Source organism: Ambystoma mexicanum, chromosome 9 (genome assembly GCF_040938575.1).
Source record: "Ambystoma mexicanum isolate Mex_15411 chromosome 9, UKY_AmexF1_1, whole genome shotgun sequence".
NCBI lineage: Eukaryota > Metazoa > Chordata > Amphibia > Caudata > Ambystomatidae > Ambystoma > Ambystoma mexicanum.
This window is the reverse complement of record NC_090931.1, coordinates 854275706-854294185: the sequence shown is the minus strand read 5'-3', so window position 1 is coordinate 854294185 and position 18480 is coordinate 854275706. Positions and strand designations below refer to the sequence as shown.

The following is an 18480-nucleotide window of genomic DNA, read 5'->3' as shown; positions in this document are numbered from 1 at the left end:
CGAGCTTTAACTTATTATTATCTGAAGATCAATTATGGCAATGTAACTCAAGTACTATCTTTCTGTGTGGTTGTCTTTTTTATGTGGTTATGGGGAGTGCAGAATCTAGGTGCATGTAGAGTATCTCTAGATTCACTCAGGTTCAACGCTAATATTTCATTAAAATGTCATGTATGACCATATAGAATTGTGTATCAGTTTCCACATTGTTTTTGTCTTTGTTGAAATTGTTTGATGTGTGTTCTAATCGTAAGTTTAAACTCTATGCCGAATTAAGAAATCAATAGATCTACTGTAATAAAGGTCGGGTATTGAAACATATTTTCTGTTATGTTTTCCAAATAGCTACATGCTGCTTTACTGCAATTGCCATAGGTTCCAGATGCCAACTGATGGATTCTTCAATCGCCAGGTGCACGTATTCGTCACCGGCTGGATCACAGTGACTGTTTTTTGGGATGATCGCCCAGGGCCCAAGTGCCTGTACGCTGCACTAGCGATTAGGAGTACCATAACATCTTTTATGGTGGTCTAGGCCCAAGTTGATGCAGAAGCACTGCAATTCACTGTGCAACCCAAGCGGTTCCTTTATCGAAAACAAACACTTTGTGTATGGAAAAAGAACAACGTGTGCCTCACGATTAACATTTTGGATCACGAGCGAAGAAACAAATTTGCAATTTGATTGAATATGGGAATGGTCGGATGTTCTTGGAGAGTTTATTGTGAAATAAAAGTACTTTACTAGTTGTACACTGTTATTGTTTTCTTTTAAAGAATGGTTTAATATTTCAAATTGTGACGTGCTGTGTTAGTCCATGTGTGTTGATTTCCGGGTTCTGCGTCACGTCACTTAGGTGCTTATGGGCACGTTTGGCTACGCTGAAGAGGAACGTTACTGAGAAAGGTGTTGAATATCACTAGGGTTGGTGATGTGAGGGTTAGGGGCGGGGTATATTATTTAGTGATGTCAGGCCAGTTTACCTTTGGCAGATGCAGAAATGGATAACAATAGCACAAGATGGACGCACCCTGCTGCCAGATTTCGTATGTTTCTAAAAGAGGAAAAATGAGGTAAGGTGAATTGGAAATGTTTGCGCTAGATCAACGTGTGTGTAAAAATACATGGTCGAACCCCCGGCACAATAATATTTTCTGAGCATTGCACTGGTGAAACTTGTGAAATAATGTTTGGGGAGGTGAGGTGTGATGATGATGGGTGGAATATTGCTGACGTGACTTCGAATGAGTTTACAAAGTTTGTTGGGATTTTGTGCAGAGCTTATATGACGGTTTGTTTGTTTGTTTGTTTAGTATTTATTGTGCGTACCAGACCAGAGGGTATAAGGGCGCAAGAGCATAAGAAAACGTACAGCTTGGTGCAATAGTTACAAATTACAGAGTGTCAAACGTGAGCAAAGAACAAGCAGTGCAACAATTTAAATTAACAATATGGAAATAACAGTTGTAAGCAAGATCCAAAATATATGCAGGAAGTATATACAGTAGGAACAAATTTGTGCATTCATTTATCGTGTGTCTATATTAACCAACTGATCAAGTTTTGCCTGAATTTAGTGAAGGATTGTTCCATTCTCAGTGATGTGGGTAACTCGTTCCACAATTGGGCTGCTTTGACAGGGAAGCTGGAGCCTCCAATAGTGGAGAGTTTGAATCGGGGTACTTGAAGGTGATTAGTATTAGCTAATCTAGTTAGTCTGGAAGATGCCGTTCTAAAGAATCTGTTAGGTATTGTGGGGCTTTGTTGTTTAGACTTTTGTATGTGAGGGAAGCAGTTTTGAGTCTAATTTTCTCACGGGTTGAAATCCATTTGTGCTTCCTTCTAGTTTCAGAGATATGTTTTCTCTTAGGGATATTCAGTGCAGCTCGAAGAGCGTTATTTTGCTGTATCTGTATTTTATTGATAGTAGATTTGGTCGCTCCAATGTAAAGGGCATTGCAATAATCTAGTTTGGAGATAATCAAGGCTCTGGCTAAGCTCATGCAACTGTTCTGGGATAAGAATTGTTTACCTGCTCTAATAAGTTTGCATGTATAAGCTGTTGATGAGGCTAGACTATTTACCTGTTTGGTGAATGATAGAGTAGAGTCTAAGTATAGACCTAGCGTTTTTACTTCCTTAGCTACTTGAATAAGGTTCTCATCAATGATGAAGGAAGACTAGCTTGCGCGTAGTTTGTTGAGAAGGGGTGTAGTACCCAAGATGAGAAGCTCTGTTTTCTCATTGTTCAGGCAGAGACCATGAGTCGCCATCCATGCCTCATCTGCATAATTCGTGTAGGTGATACCCAGATGGTCCAAGTCATCAAACAAGGGTTTAGTGAAGATTCATTTGACAGTTTTGAAAAAATAAAACGTGGGTCGTTTTCCAGCAAATTTGCATTAAGCTCATTGGCAAGGATCGAAAAGCATGGTTTTGCAAATGTGGCAGTGTTTTTTTATTTGACAAGTGAGCGGTATAGCTTTAGTGACTGAGGGGTAGGCTGTAGCCATGGGCAGTGGCCAGAATGGCGGGGTCATGGTATAAGGTCATGATCCGGACAATGTGGCTACTGGCCATGACCAGAAGGGCCAAAACATAGGAGTAAAGTGGCCATGTCCACCTGGAACTGCCTTTGTGGTAAAGTTATTTGAAATTAGGATAGATTTGAAAGGGAAGAAAAATGTGCTTGTGGTAATATGGTCATAGGGTTTTATTTTTGCCTTTTGCAGGCTGCCATGAAAAGCAATGAGGGGCCCTATATGGAACTGCCGCCTTCCCTTTCCTTGGTGGCCACCAATGGCGTCCCGGTATAGGACGAAAAATCGTCTTTTTTAATAGCACGGGTTACCGCTTTGGAAACCTAGGCTGCTAATAGCCTTCATCCCCCATTATTTCAGGGGCTGAAATGGGGGGTAATGGTCCAGAAACCTCATTATCCACCCTTGCTTCGATTGGGCTGATAACTTGGGCTGCTGGGCCATTATCCACCGTTCCAGTCCCTGGAACGGAGGATCAACGCCACAATATTTCCATTAGCATAAAACAAAATGCAAATGGAAATGTTGGAAAATCTTACTGTGTCTATGTACTTTACTGAGAGATATAAAGTTGATGGAGTCTATGCGTTTTTTTTGTTCTATTTTTTAACTGTGAAAGGTGGTTCCTAAAGGAACATTAATTTTGTTTTTGGATGCCTTTTTTTGGCAGGAGAGGTAAGAACGAAAGGTGGGGAGGGAAATGAGGGAAGAGGCACTACACACTAATATGGAGGGGCAGGTGGACAGGGGAAAATGTTGCGTGTGTGTTATTTCTAAGGTAGGGGGCAGTGTTTCTCATGCTCCTTGATTACAGCAGTGGTGGCGGCTATTGGGGGGCGGGATGGCCGTAGCTGATGTCATTTTAAGATAAATAGCAATTTTGCTAAAAGTATGTACTGTGTACTAGATCAGTAGAAATTGTAGTTCCACACTGTCCACGAAGCACAGATCTTATTGTGAAGTGCATACGGGTTCTCAGACACGTCATCATGCAATGCGCCAGCATGTGGTCATGAGGCACTCTCCGGAAGGTGTGCAATTAAGTCAGATGTTCGTAGACATTATGGTTAAGTTGCGCTAATAAAAACATATGAAATTCAGTAAAAATACTTTTTTAAAGGGACGTTATGTTTAAGTTGCGCTACTAAAAACCTATGAAATTCCGTGAAAAAACTTTGTTAAAGGGACGTTATGGTTCCAAGTAAAACCAAAAAAAAACTGAAATTCGCCAGTTATGGTAAGCTAAGCACCCATAACTCGTGCCACCCCCCTGCAATGCTAAGACTAACACCCAGGATATCAAAGATGACATCACAAATGTCACTGATGATATCACTGATTACATCAATGTGCATTTACTTTTCATGCAGAGCCTCCACATGGGATTGTCATTATAATATTGGCAGAAAAGTATCAGAGAGAAAAATGCATTGCTAAAAAATTCCATTGCATTACTGAGTTCTTTCAGTACATGAACAAACTCATGAAGAAACGTAGGCATTGTCTGCAGAATGCGCTATAGAGATGCAATATTCCAAATCCTCCCATGTCGGATACTAAATTGATAAATGCTTCCATTACAGATTTTTGCTTACTGTCAAACTTAAGTATCTGCGACTGCTTCCCTTACTGCATAATTGTACTATTACACTCAAAACATAAAGAGACCACAATGCATACAAATAGAAGCATATACAAGGAACGTAAAAGTAAGCAACAACAAAAAAATGCAGAATTACCAGAAAGTGTTCATAACTGAACTAATTAACTTCATGCACAGAAAAGATTCTTGTGTTTCAAGATTCCATTTTCTACTATGTATATGTATCATATGATGTAACTGTACTCTAAGGAAAGTATTGTAAGAACATATGAAAAGGGTAAGGACTACAAATATAGCACATTCAATTTTTTTACTTCCCGACTGACAGCGAAGAAATGCTTGTATCTGCTTAGATTCACATGCTGTGCATAGGCCGACATCTAGTCGAAGCTGCGATGTATTACAGTTTGTTTTTCGAAACTCGAAAATGGGCGTCGACACAGGGCGTGCCAGTAATACTATCCCTAGTGTGACGTCCACTGTACCCATGATCCCTCATGCGTGTAGGACCCTCAGATTGTATTTCTTCCTGACAAGAGGTAGCATGTGGAGTAGCGTGAGTACAGATTATCCAAGCAGATAGAAGGAAGATAAGACTACAAGCATCTATGCGCCTTCTCTCAGAGGGGAGGAAGGGTGGGTCGCATGTGAATCTAAGCAGATACAAGCATCAGAAATACGATTACGGTGAGTAATGCATCTCTTCTGAGGCTTGTGGAATGTGCTTAGATCACATGCTGTGCATAGATTAGCGAGCAATATTAGAAGAAGGAGATGGGATGTGAGAAGGGTCCTGAGCAAACAAAAGTCTTAGAACCGCTTGTCCCACTTGGGTATCTGTCTTGGAATGAGTGTCAATGCAGTAGTGCTGAGTAAAAAGTGTGAATAGAGCTCCAAGTAGCTGCTTTGCAAAATGGTGTCAAGGGGTACATTTGCAATGAAAGCTAGAGTGGCCTCAATGCCTCTTGTAGAGTGGGCTCTAAGCGTAAAAGGCAAAGTTCTTTCAGAAAGGGAGTAACACAGTTGGATTCAATTTACAATCCACTTAGAAACGGCAGCTTTAGAGACGCGATCTCCCTCTTTGCCTGTAGCTACGGAGACAAACAGTTGATCTGTTTTTCTTAGCGGTCTGGTCTTGTTTACATAGTAGAGGACTGCTCTTCGCACATCTAGAGTGTGTAGTTTCACCTCATCAGAGCTTTTGGGTTCTTGGAAGAAAGCCGGGAGCTCAATGGACTGGTTCACGTGGAATTTTGAAATAAACTTAGGCGAGAACCTAGGGTGTGTACGTAGAACCAGTTTATCCTTATGAACAGTAAAGAAAGGATCCTGCACTGACAGAGCCTGAATTTCACTGACCCTTCTTATGGATATAATGGCTACTAAGAAGGCAGTTTTATAGGTCAGGTGTTTGAGACTGGCTTTATGCATGGGTTCAAATGGTGGGCCATGAACTTAGCAAGCACCACATTAAGGTCCCAACCCGGTGGTGGGTTAGAGATTGGAGGGTGGCGTCTCTTTACCCCTTCCATGAAGGCCTTCACCACTGGTACTTTCCACCACGAAACCTTGCTGTGTGAAGTGGTGTAGGCAGATATCGCTGCCAGATGTACCTTGAATGAGTTGAATACAAGGCCTGGGCCTGCGTCCAGCAGATGGAGCATGTAGGTGACAATATTTAAAGGTGTTCAATCAACTGGGTTGAATTGCTTATTCTGGCACCAGACAACTAATCTTTTCCATTTATCAAAGTAACAGTACCTTGTTTTCGGTTTCCTAGATTCCTTTAGGATATCCATACATCTCTGTGGTAAATTGAGATGTCCAAACTCTATGACCTTATGAGCCATGCTGCCAGGTTCATTGAGTTGGGTTGTGGGTGTACTGTTTGTCCTTGGTGCTGGGACAGTAGGTTGTGCCAGCATGGGAGTCTGATGGGTTCGCACACAGCTAGTCTGCGTAGGTGTGGGAACCACGGTTGCCTCGCCGTCATGGGAGCAACAATGGTGGAGCGTTGTCGATTACCTGTGCATCTTATTGAGCACCTTCCTCATAAGGGGGGTTGGTGGAAAAGCGTAGGCAAACATCCCTGACCAATCCATCCATAGGGCGTTCCCCATGGAGTGTGGCTGTGGGAACCTGGATGTGAATCCTGGACATTGTTTGTTTTTGCTTGTGGCAAATAGGTCTGTAGTGGGGAAACCCCACCGTGAGAAGATGTCTTCTACGACTTTAGCGACCACTCGTGTTCTTGTGGGAGAGGATCTCTGCTCAAGGCGTCTGCTAGAGAATTGAGATCCCCTGGAACATGTTGCGATGACAGGTAAATGTTCCGTCTGAGTGCCCACATCCAAAATTTCTGGGCACGCTTGGACAGATTTGGCGAACGTGTCCCTCTCTGCTTGTTTAGGTAGAACATCGCAGTTGTGCTGTCCGTTAGGATCTTCACTGACAGGTTTAACAGGTGGGAATCGAACGCTTGAAGCTCTCTGAATACTGCCAGAAGCTCTAGCAGATTGATATGATTCTTGGCCACTGAGTGAGACCAGAGACCCTGCACTGTGTAGTGAAGGAGGTGTGCTCCCCACCCTGATAGGGATGCGTCTGTAGTGACTACAGCTTGAACCTCTGGATCGTAAAAGGCTTTCCCCCTTGACAGGTTCTCTCTTGTCCACCAGTGAAGACTTTGTACTAGTGTTGGCGAAACGACCACTAGATCGTTCCACTGACCACTTGCCTGAGACCACTGTTTCACCAACCATTCTTGCATGGGACGCATGCGCAGGCGCGCGTGGGGGACCAGGTAAATACATGATGCCATCATGCCTAGCAAGCGCATCGCTTTGCGTACCATTATCTGGCAACCGGACTGATATTGAGGAATCTGCAGTAGTATGTTCCGAATTCTTTCCTCTGATGGAAAGGCCAACCCCTCTTGAGTGTTTAGTACAGCTCCTAGGAAGTGTTTGGAGGTGCTTGGCACCAGGCTTGATTTTTTCTCATTTATGTCTTCTACGACTTTAGCGACCACTCGAAGAGGAGGCTGATCGTTCTTTGAATGTTTGAACTGCAAATTGCTGGGGTCTCCCCTGTGATGAGCCAGTCGTCCAGGTAAGGGTACACTGGGATTGTCTCCCTGCGTAGGTGTGCCACCACCACCGTCAGAACCTTGGTGAATACCCTTGGAGCCGAGACTATACCAAAGGGCAGCACCTTGAACTGGTAGTGCTGACTGTCCACCTTGAAGCGCAAGAATCTTCTGTGCGCTGGGAACATGGAAATATGAAAATAGGCATCTTTCATGTCCAGTGTTGCCATGTAACCCCCCTTTTTTAGGAGGGGGATTACCTCTTGGAGAGTAGTCATGCAAAATTTTTGGGGCTTGACATACTTGCAGGGCGTAAGTCTAAGACTGGGTGCATTGTTAGATCTTTTTTTTGGCACAAGGAAGTAAGTTGAATAAATACCCTTGTTTACCTGTTTTCCCGGGACGAGTTTGATCGCGTCCTTTTCTAGAAGATTGACAATCTCCTCGAGGAGGATCTTCTGGTGGTCTGGGGAATGTACCTTTTGTCATGGAGGGTGATTTCAGGGACGCCCGAGCAGTTCTATGCAGTATCCTGCGGACACTGTGGACAGCACCCATCTGTCTGATGTGATCCCTTCCCAAGCTTTGGTGAAGTTGGTAATGCGTCCCCCTACTGGAGATGCGTGGGAAGGGACCCTGATCTCGGCGTCACTGCTTTGCGGGAGGCGTGCTGCCTCTGCTGGCGCTGCCTCTACCCTTACCACGACCCCTTTTGTTACCCCTGTTGTAACTTTGGGTAGACTGCTGGTTGTTACCCCATGGTGTGCCCAGCCCCTGAGAATAGTTGGAGCCTCTTTGAGAATTTTGGCCACGTGGGAGACGAAAATTGAAATTCCCTCTTTGATTAGGGGGTTTGTTGGTCAACTGTCCCAGGGACTTTAGAGTCTCATACTCATCCTTGGTATTTTTTAAAGCGTCCTCTACCGCCTTGCCAAACAGTAGATCAGGCTCCGCCGGCTTGTCTATTAGGGATGCTTGTGTCTTGGGTTTAAACCCTGATTGCCTTAACCAAGCATGCCTTTTAATAACAGTGCTTTCTGCTATTAGCCTGCCGGCTTTATCCGCGGCATCAAAGGTTGCCTAAAGGATGCAACCGGACACAGCTCTCCCCTCCGACGCAACCTGTGCCAACTGGCCCTTTAAAGGTTCCAGTGCGGAGTCGATGAGTGCAGCCACTTGTTCCCACTGGTGGCAGTTGTAACTAGCCAGCAGAGTGGTGGAGTTGGCAATCCTTGCCTGGTAGCCGGAAGTGGAGGCTACCTTCCTTCCCAACACATAGATCTTTTTGCTCTCCTTGTCGGGGGGAGCCACAGATGATGATAGGGGCGTTCCCGCCCTCTTTCGGCTATTAGTGACTACCAGGGAGTCCGGTTTCAGTTGCCCCCTTATATACAGCGGGTCTGACTGGGCTGCCCTGAACAACTTTTCAATCCTGGGGTTCACTGCCCTGGTGAGGTTGGGATTTAGAAGGGAAGGATCAATCTTCCTTTGTATAGATTTGAGAATAGGGATGGCCTGGGCAATGGGTCTCTTTTCTCCCACTAATTCCTCGGCCAAGTCCCTTTCCTCCTGAGCTCTCTGAGTATCTATGTGGAAGTGTTCTGCCGCTTTGGATAAAACCTCATTTAGTAGAGGTTGGTTGTCGACTGGAGAGTCGGTAACCGGAGGTTCCTTGTCTACTGGGGAGTCTACTCTGTAGACTTCTGGGTTATCTTCGTCCTCGTCTTGGTACTCATCATCCACATAGTAGTCCGCCCCAGTTTGGTCATCCAACGCTGCCAATTCTGAATCCTCATCCTGTAGTGGATCCTCATTATACTGAGAGTATGGCTGTACGTAAAAAGGGTCAGAAAACCGACCTTCTGTTGGTGCCTCAACTCAAGGTTTTTTTACCAGGGGGTTGCGGGTCCCTAGACCCTGAGGGAGTAGCCCCATCCGGGGTATACGAGAGGAAGTGCTCTGGATTCTTGGCATAAAAGTCTGCTAGGGATGACATTCTGGACATAACTCTGTCTATGTCCTCACTGGACCATTGTTTTGAGCTGGGAATTACCCTCTCTTGGGGGTGTTTCCCTGCAATCTCCTGACTGGACCTATGGGCTTGTGCAGGGGTCTTAGAATGTTTAACAGAGGACTTGGAGCTGTACTTGGGTATCTGTGGTGTAGAAGAAGGTTGAGAAGGCTTCTTCAGCCGTTTTCCCCCCTCCCTGTGAGTGGAAGTGTGTTTCCCTGGGGTTTTCACCTTTTCCAAGCTTTTCGAGCGTCGAGATTCGGGGGTAGTGTCCCTTTTCGTAGATAGAGTACGTTGGGACACGGGCATAGGCATCGAGCGGTCTGCTGACGCCAACTCCTGGAGTGTAGCCTGGGGATGGAGGTCGGCTTTGTCTTCGGACGATCAGACCTCCATTACTTTAGTAAGTGAGGCACTCTTAGCAACAGTGGATAGTTGCCTGGTGTCATGCGGCGATCTTGATTGAGAACGCCCAGAGGACACCGATTGGGTTGGACCGTTCTCTGTGTGCCTCTTTCCGAGAACTCGACGTGCGCATCGAGTCTCGGTTGGACTTCGAATGCTTAGTGGAAGTGGTGTGGGTAGCGCTCGTGTCGCCGGGTGTTTTCCCCATAGCTGCCCTGCCGAACAACCTTCCGAGGTCGGGGACTTGCGCTTGGCTGTCTTTCGACGCCACGTTGCCCTCGCTGTCCGATAGCACGGCGTCGCTGCCATCACTGAAGACGCCCTCCTTTTCCATGGCCTCTAGTTGCCTGGCGTGGTGGGCCCAACATTTGATTGAACGGTCCTTTAAAGTTTTAGCCTTGAACCGGCTACACACTCTGCAATTCGCCTCAGGGTGGTCCCACGGCAGGCAGAGGTTACAGGTGGCGTGTCTGACAACCCAAGGGTACTTGCGGTTGCACTTGGGGCAAAATTGGAAAGGGGTACCCTCCATACGCACCCTGTGGCAGCGGGCTAATGTGTAGGAATATATATATGAAAATATATGTGAGTGAAGAGTATGTACCACCCCCACTCTCCCTACTTGTACACGGCCGAGGCCAGAGGCCTTCCGAGGCCCGGGCCGAGGCCAGAGGCCTTCCGAAGCCCAAAGTCTGTCATGTAGTTCGACAGCAGTTTTCTTCTCCGGTCCGGCATCGAGCTTCGGATTCCGATGACTCGACGTGGGTATTGAAGAAAATGGGGAAATATATATTATTTAGCAAATTATGGCTAAAGCAAGGGAACTCAGCAGGATGCTTCCGACAAGTATGGCGGAAAAAAACAATCTGAGGGTCCTACACACGTGAGGGATCATGGGTACAGTGGACGTCACACTAAGGATAGTATTACTGGCACGCCCTGTGCCGACGCCCATTTTCGAGTTTCGAAAAACAAACTAATACTCCGCAGCTTCCACTAGATGTCGGCCTATGCACAGCATGTGATCTAAGCAGATTCCACAAGCCTCAGAAATATATATATATATATATATATATTCACCAATAAAAGCATGATGTGTTTACAGTGTTTACAAAGGCAAGGAAAAAACCTTTCACCTGAATTGTGAAAGGAGCATAATTCATTTTAGCCAAGTCACACATTCCACAATGCCACCTAGTAGCCATGGCTTAAAGTTCACATCCAGTTTAGAACCACATCTGCGAGACATTGTGCGTATGCAAATTAGCCCAAATGCAAGCCTTTTGCTTCAGGAAATAGTTTTTGCTAATTTATACATATCTTAAATCAACGCAAGGCAGACATTTTGCAAGGCTGCAAGACAACTACATGCCTTGTTTCTCCCGTATTCGGGATCATCAGGCAAGTATAGTCTTGGCAGCCTTGTGGTTGGAGCATTGGGGCATGCATACAAAACACCAATAAAGTTATGGTGGGTTTAAAAAGCCTGAACAAAACCCTTTCACCTGAAATGTGAACATAGTATAATCCATTTGAACCAAGTGTGATGAATCCTGTGGAGTCATCACTGATTCCTTGCCAAGGATCTCCTCCCATGTGGCCAGGGGATGGCAGCCGCTACCTGGTCCTGACCCTGGGGATGGTACCATGTGGAGGATCACGTGGGAGGAGGCAGCTATTGGGGAAGGGGGTGACCCCATCAGGGGAGACACAGTAGTCTGCTTTTTCCAGAGCAGAAGACCTCATAATTCCTAAATTCTTGATGGCTTGTTGTAGCCTTACACATTCCTCTCCTGGTAAAATAGAGAAACCCCTTCCTGAAAATCACTCTAGACAGAAGTCCATTCATACCTCATGCACACAAAACACACAACCAACATCTCCTTGTTGTAATGTTATTCTAAATAAAAGTTTTGAACATCATTTTATAAATTCTAGAAATTCTATGAACTTCACCTCCAATAAAGCCTCAAGTACTGAGACAAGGAAGCGGAGGAAAGAGTTGGTGCAGATTGAAAGAAACACCAAGTCAAATATGAGGACTAGCTGTTTTTGTGGATCTTGAGTGTGTGGGACATTTAAAGATGGTATCTACACTCGAGAAGGAGAGAGAATTTGCAGAGAAGGAAGCAATATGGGAGGGGGGGCAAGCTGGCAGAGATCGAGAATGCATGTATTCCCACACAGCAGTGCACCACTGTGGAAGCAGCTTACCTGTGTGGTGTGAGGCCAGAATGATGCCACGGGCACCGTGGGAGGAGCGTCGGAGCACCGACACCAGCAGCGGAGCTAGCAGTGATACAGTTGTGCCGAGAAGCAGCAGCCTTTGTTCCCGATAGTGGAGAGAAGCCAGCAGGGAAGCACAGAGCTGCTGGAAACGCTGAAGGATGGTCTGCAGCATGAAGGAGACTGTCCCAGAGAGGAAGCTTAATTACAGCAGCGTGCCTCAGGTTGGAAAGCTTTAGAATACCAGTGAGTTTTCCCAGAGCCATTTGTGACCCCGGGCGTGCCGACAGGCATGTAAGGAAAGCAGAATATTTGAATACCAACCAAGTAAAGTACAAAGACAGAACTTGAACAAGTCCCTATGATGTATGAGATGTCAATGTGGGGAAAGTTGGAATAAGTAGTATCTCAAGCCAATGAAGTGGCAGCACAGTAAAGTAATACAACTGTGGTATAGTAAAAGACAGTGAAACAGAGAAGTCCTGGTGAAAGGAATAGATCAGCAGTGAACATTTGTGAGGGGGGATACCTGGCAGGAGAGTATGCCAAGGGATCTGCAGGACTAAAGAAAGGGATACCTTGCAGGGGAGTATACAAGGCAATCCACTCAAAGTATATGACATTGTGGCAAGACATGTGGCAGGGGAGTATGCCAGTGGATCTGAAGGAGTTGGTGAAAGGAAACCCTGACAATCAAAACACCAGACATTTTGAAGTTAGCATTGTGGTACGATACCCGTTAGGAGAGTATAATAGGTGATCTGAAGAACCTACGAGAGGATTCCTGGCAGGGGAGTATACCAGGAGGTCCAATAAAGTCACAGAAAGAAATGTATTCTACACCTGGTAGAAAGGTATACTATAGACTCTAAGAAAGCAGACATTTGAAGTTGTGAAGATAAACAAAGACCTTTTCATGTTGAGACCCAATATACCTGGCAAGGGGTATACCCAGAGACCCGAAGAGCTCACAGGAGGATTACTGATGGACAACCATATCTGGTGATCCACCCAGATACCAAAGAGGTTAAATAGAACCTCATATGGAACATTTTATTGAATAAAATCCCTTTTTGTGAACTCAATGCAAAGAAAACCTACAAGAGCTAAATGGTATGGGACCTATTGTTTGCACAGGAACTCTCTGAATGGTATAAAGAGCCCAAGGAACAGTTGTTTGAAAGCAACACGTTTGCCATTCTTGAAGATCTATTGTTTAAAAAAGACACTTTCGCCATCCTTAAGGAACTGTTGTCTGAGAGAGACACTTTTTCCCTCATTGAAGAACCATTTTTTTATTTTATTTTAATGTTTATAAAGCTCATTAAACCCGGGGGGAATCAAGGCGCTGGTTACAATCATTATTTACACAGCAATCAATACAAACAATCAAACTCCTCAGGAAGCACAAGCAACGGAGCGCAGGTCAGGTAGGATATGCACACAGTTAAGAGTTATGGGGGATAGAGGCAGAGTTCTCTAGGATTCATTGGAGAAAAGTCATGTTTTGAACGGCTTGCGCAAGTCCCAGTAGGAATGCTCCAATCTCAGGTTTGGTGGGAGGGCATTCCAGTTGTAAGCAGTGATTACCGGGAAGCTTACGCCCCTGCTCTTTGGAGGCTGAATCTTGGGGTGTTAAGGCAATTCATGTAGGAAGACCGGGCGAGTCTAGTATCTGAGGCTTTTGTGAATGGACGAGAGGTATCTTGGGGAAGTGTTCGAGATGCATTTATGGGTTATAGCTAATGTTTTGAACAGGATGCACTCTCGGATTGGCAGCCAGCGCACATTTCTTCTGGCTGGCGGGATGTGATCTTTTTTTGCAATGTTTAATGCAGCCCTTAGACCGTTATTCTGAATAACTGGAGCTTGTTAAGGTTGCAGGCAGTCGTGCCTGCAAATATGGTGCTGCAGTAATCCAGCCTGGACCCCATTGACCCTCTTGCAATGGTAAGACAGCTTTCAGTGGTGAGAAACTGTCTGCAGGCAAATATTAGGTTTGTGGTATAGGTCGCTGAGGAGGCAATGTTATTGACTTGCCTGGTTAGAGACAAAGTGGAGTCTAAGTATACCCCAAGGGTTGTGGCGTTACTTGAGACTGGGATAGTGAAGCCATCAATACTGAAGGATTTGTAGGCATCATCCAGTTTGTTTAGGAGGGAATGTGACCCAACCAAGAGCAGCTCAGTTTTGTCGTTGTTGAGATAAAGCATATGTGTCGCCATCCATACTTTGATGGTTTGGTAAACTGAACTAAATGATTCAGAATCAGTGGAGTAGTCGCCAGTGATGGCAAAGGGTAGCCGAGTATTGTCAGCATAGTTTGTATAGGATATTCCCTGATCATTGAGGAGTTCAAAGAGAGGCTTGCTGAAGATATTATATAATGTAGGTGACACACATGACCCTTATGACAGGGTTGGGAAGAACTGAGGCAGATGGGGAGAACACTCTCACAGTTCTGTTCGATAAAAAGGAGGATATCTCGGCAATTGCCTCATGGTGGAAGTGGGCTGATGAGTGGAGGTGTAGGGATAAGACTTGGTGATCCACCAAATCGAAGGCAGCTGAGAGATGAAGCAGTTGAAGGAGGGCTAACTTGCCCGAGTCTTTGGATTCATTAAGCTGATTTTTTTAATTGAGTGAGGCTGATATGGGGCGGTGGCCAGGTCGAAACCCTGATTGACGCAGGCCCAAGAGTTTATTGGATTCCAAGTGCTTTTGAATCTGTAAGTAAGGTGCTCTATCCAAACTTTTAAGAAGGAATGGAACACGTGTGATAGTGTGGTAGTTTATGGGGATGTCTGGGTCCAGGGTAGATTTTCTTCAGAAGCGTTAGAACCCAGGTATCTTTGAGGTTGGTGGGTACAGTGCCAGAAGAGAAAGAGGCATGAGAGATGAGATGAATGGTGCTAGTGCTTCAGCACAGTCTTTAATGACTGGGGCGGGGCAGATATCACCTCGACATCTAGAAGGCTTGAGACCTTTTATGATTATAACAACATCCCTTTCAGAGACAGGTTTGAACTCGAACAGGGGGGTGTAGTACTGATTGACTCTGGGCCTCAGCTCAGGGAAGTCATTTGGAGTTGTCAGTTTGCTTTTCTTTTGCAGAATCTTTTCTTGTAGCAAAGAGATTTTGCTCACTAAAGCATGTTGTAGCTAAGTCGACCAAGTAACGGCTTTGGTGCAGTTTGTGCTAGGGGCGCTGGGCATTCTAATTCCTGCAATATGGCAAAGAGCTCCCTAGTGCTAAAATTGGCTTGACAATTCTGGCATTGTAGGTGGAGCTTTTGGCTTGGAGGATAGCTTGTTTGTAAGGTTTTGTTGTGGCAGTAAATTGATTTGTTTTGCTGGTTAGGATTATTCCTCCAGATGGATTCTGCCATACGTTTCAACATGCACAGTGTTCTGAGGTCCGGGGGAACCATGTGTCGAGATTGCAATGGGTTTGGTCTTGCATTTAGCCACAGGGGCTACTGTGTCGATGGCCAGTGTCAAAGTTTGATTGCAGATGTCGACCATAGTGGCTGAGCTGCTGATTGGTATTTGTTGCTCAGTGAGTGATTTTAGCAAACGCAGTATACTTGAGGGAGTAATGTTTGTAGCATTTCACATTAGATTAGCGGGCAGCAAGGCAGCACGGCATGTTGCACGTGGGGTCTGGGTAAGTGAAAGGAGATAATATTGTGATCTGACCAGGGGCAGGATAAGTTTGATAAAATTGAAATGTCGCAAATTAAGGTCGGCAAGCCAATCAAGAATCTGGTCTTTATTGTGGTGGGAGTTGTGATGCATTGTGTGTATCCTACAGCATCCAGGGCATTGGTTAGAGTGAGGGCGTTAGTGTCAGTGTTGTCCATTCTTAAGGAAATGTTATCTGAAAGAGACACTTTTTTGCCATCCTACGTAAATATCCAGGGGAAGGGAAACACTGGGGATCCAAGGGTTTCTCCTTGGAAAAGACTATTTCTGTTGGATTTATCTACTTGCTTTAATTATGAACACTTTTTTCCAAACATAATTCAGAGATGTTTTCTTTGCTTCCTTAGTGGTTCATTTCTACTGTGAAGGCCAGGTTAGTATGTTTGAACACAAGGAGAGTTTATATGGTTTTTGACAACTAGACACAGACTGATTTTTAGGTTTAGTTTCCAAGTGGGGAAACTCTCTTTGGCATAGGGGCAGAGAGGTCTTCATCCAACCCTTTTATTTTAATAAAGATGTCCGACAATGAAAATGTTACAACTTTGTGTCTGCCCCTCGTTTCTGACCCCTCACACAAGTCACACATTCCACAACGCCACCTAGTAGTCTTCGTTGGAGGTTCACCTCCAGTTTGGAACCACATCGTGGGTATGCACATACGCCAAAATGCAAGTCTTTTGCTGCAGGAATCTGCCCTTGTCTTCAATGGCAGTGCTATTTTATACATAGCTTAATGTACCTGAATCATACTTTCTGCAAGGCTGCAAGACCAGGTTTGTAGGATATAGCACATCTCAAGTACAGCTAGCATCCACCAACTACATCTAGAAACGTCCTTCATGATGTCTAGATTTTGCCATCACAATATGCTATCCTCTTACCAGAACTGCACATTTTGTAGTCCATCGTTTTCATAGACAACCACCCACAGTTAGAAATACGCATCCATACTAACACAATCAAATCCGATCTCATTCTTCCCAATTGTTTTGCCCCTTTAATTTGTTGTATTACGGCCTAATTCTGGTTTCCGAATCCCAGTTTCTGATCAACTACCCCCAAGCCTTCTCCTCCCATTTCAGACATCAAAGTATGGAGACACCCTGGCAGGGTCACAATATGCCACTTTCAGACAAGGCCAGGCACCGTAAAACCACTGTGATGGCGATGGGTGCAGTAGTGATGGGTGTAGTACAAATATTGTACAGCATAACATAGCAGGGAAGTGAAAGCCCAAGAAACTCTGTCTCAACAAAGCCATTGCCACTGAAAGTGTGGTACAGAACATACAATGTAAAAACAGAGTGAGAGGACCTGCCCCACAGATGAAATGTATGCAGTCGTGTGATGTTGCAGAGAGCATTTCAGAACCAAAGACAAGGCACCAATGCCCCAATCCATGGAACAATAATTGGATCTTCACACAAGAAGCACAGAACACAATAAAATGTGTCTTAGGTGTGCAAGTAAATTGGGTGAATAGCAGATAATATCCGCCGGAAACAAAGACCGCTGCATGCCAGAAAAAGGGCCAAACTCAAACACCTTAAAACACTTAGCAGTTCTCAACAGCAGCAGCCCAGAATCAGACGTTTTGGCAGAATTCACAAACCCCTTTGTCCTACATGTTTTGAGAATGCCTGACTGTTTGAAGAGGAAGAAACTGTTCTGTGTCGTGCACATTGATAGATTACCAACTAACCTGATGAATGACTCAGGGTCAGACTATATCCTTGTCTCAGTTGGAGTACACAAAATACGTTTTGGGAAGAACGCCTCCACCCATTCTCAAACTTGACATAAACCCAAGGGTCTTTGAAGGTCAGATGATACTATTGCTAGGATACCCTGTGTGCAAGTTTGAATTCGAGGAAGGTACATAGTGTATCTAAAACAGGCCCATCAATACTAGGCTAGTGAGATCAGGGACTGCTTCACACATGGCTAGATCCATACAGGAATGATTCACTACTGACGGTATACCAGCTCAAATGCAAAGAAATATTTCCTGAGTGTGATACTCTGAATTAGGATCCATGAATGGATATCGCACTAAACCAAGCTGCAAGAGTGACTCACTTGTGTTCAACACAAAGTACGTCTTGTCCCACTCACTGCCAGAGAACAAATGATCCCTCTTAACTAGACCATGGAAAGAGATAGAGTGATTGGAGTGATTGGAAACCGAATGGGTTAGTCCTTTAGTACTAGAAAACATCTTATGGTAAAGGACTACGGCTGGTAAAGGACTTATGTGTAAACGTAAGTAGTTTAGCCTTACCAGCATGAAATCAAATGTTATACTGTGCATAAATTAACATCAATCTAGATTTATCAACACCTACAATATATTTACCTAATAACGCATGCAACATACTGGGCAGTGACTTTAGTAACTTGCAGACAAAGATGTGTTGCACTTGGACGCTATGGTTAAAACGAAGGAAGGTGGGCAAACGCGATTCAGAACTCAGTAGTAGAGTTAAAGATGGAGGCTTTGGTTATCTGGTATTGGAGCATTATTATAGGGGATTTTTATTGAAGAATGCTTCTTATTACTTTGAGGAGGGGCTGGGATCAGATCCATATTGGCTTTCAATGGAAAATGAACTGCTGCATCCCTTTTGCCTGGACTGTTTATATTCTTATGGGAGGTTGGCGATTTCTGGTACATAATTGGAGGCTCTAGTGATTTCTAAGTCAGTGTTGGTTACTTGGATTCTGGGCTGTGGGCAATCCTTGTATTTGTATGATTCGGCTTCTATTTGGCTGAACCCGGGTTTAGAAATTAATAATAAAATGCTCAATTGGAGGGGTTTGGCATTCTGAAGATGGGGGATGTATGGAGGGGGGATGGTTCCGTTTGAAGAATTAACTAGTTGTTATGGTCTGCATAAT

At 44.8% G+C, this 18480-nt stretch overlaps 1 protein-coding gene across 1 annotated transcript in view; it reads right to left on the bottom strand.

The window, feature by feature from the left end:
• The window catches only part of SPAG16 (sperm associated antigen 16), a 2683085-nt gene that overhangs the window by 2088104 nt on the left and 576501 nt on the right, over positions 1-18480 (bottom strand). The gene's annotated exons all lie outside the window — the stretch shown is intronic.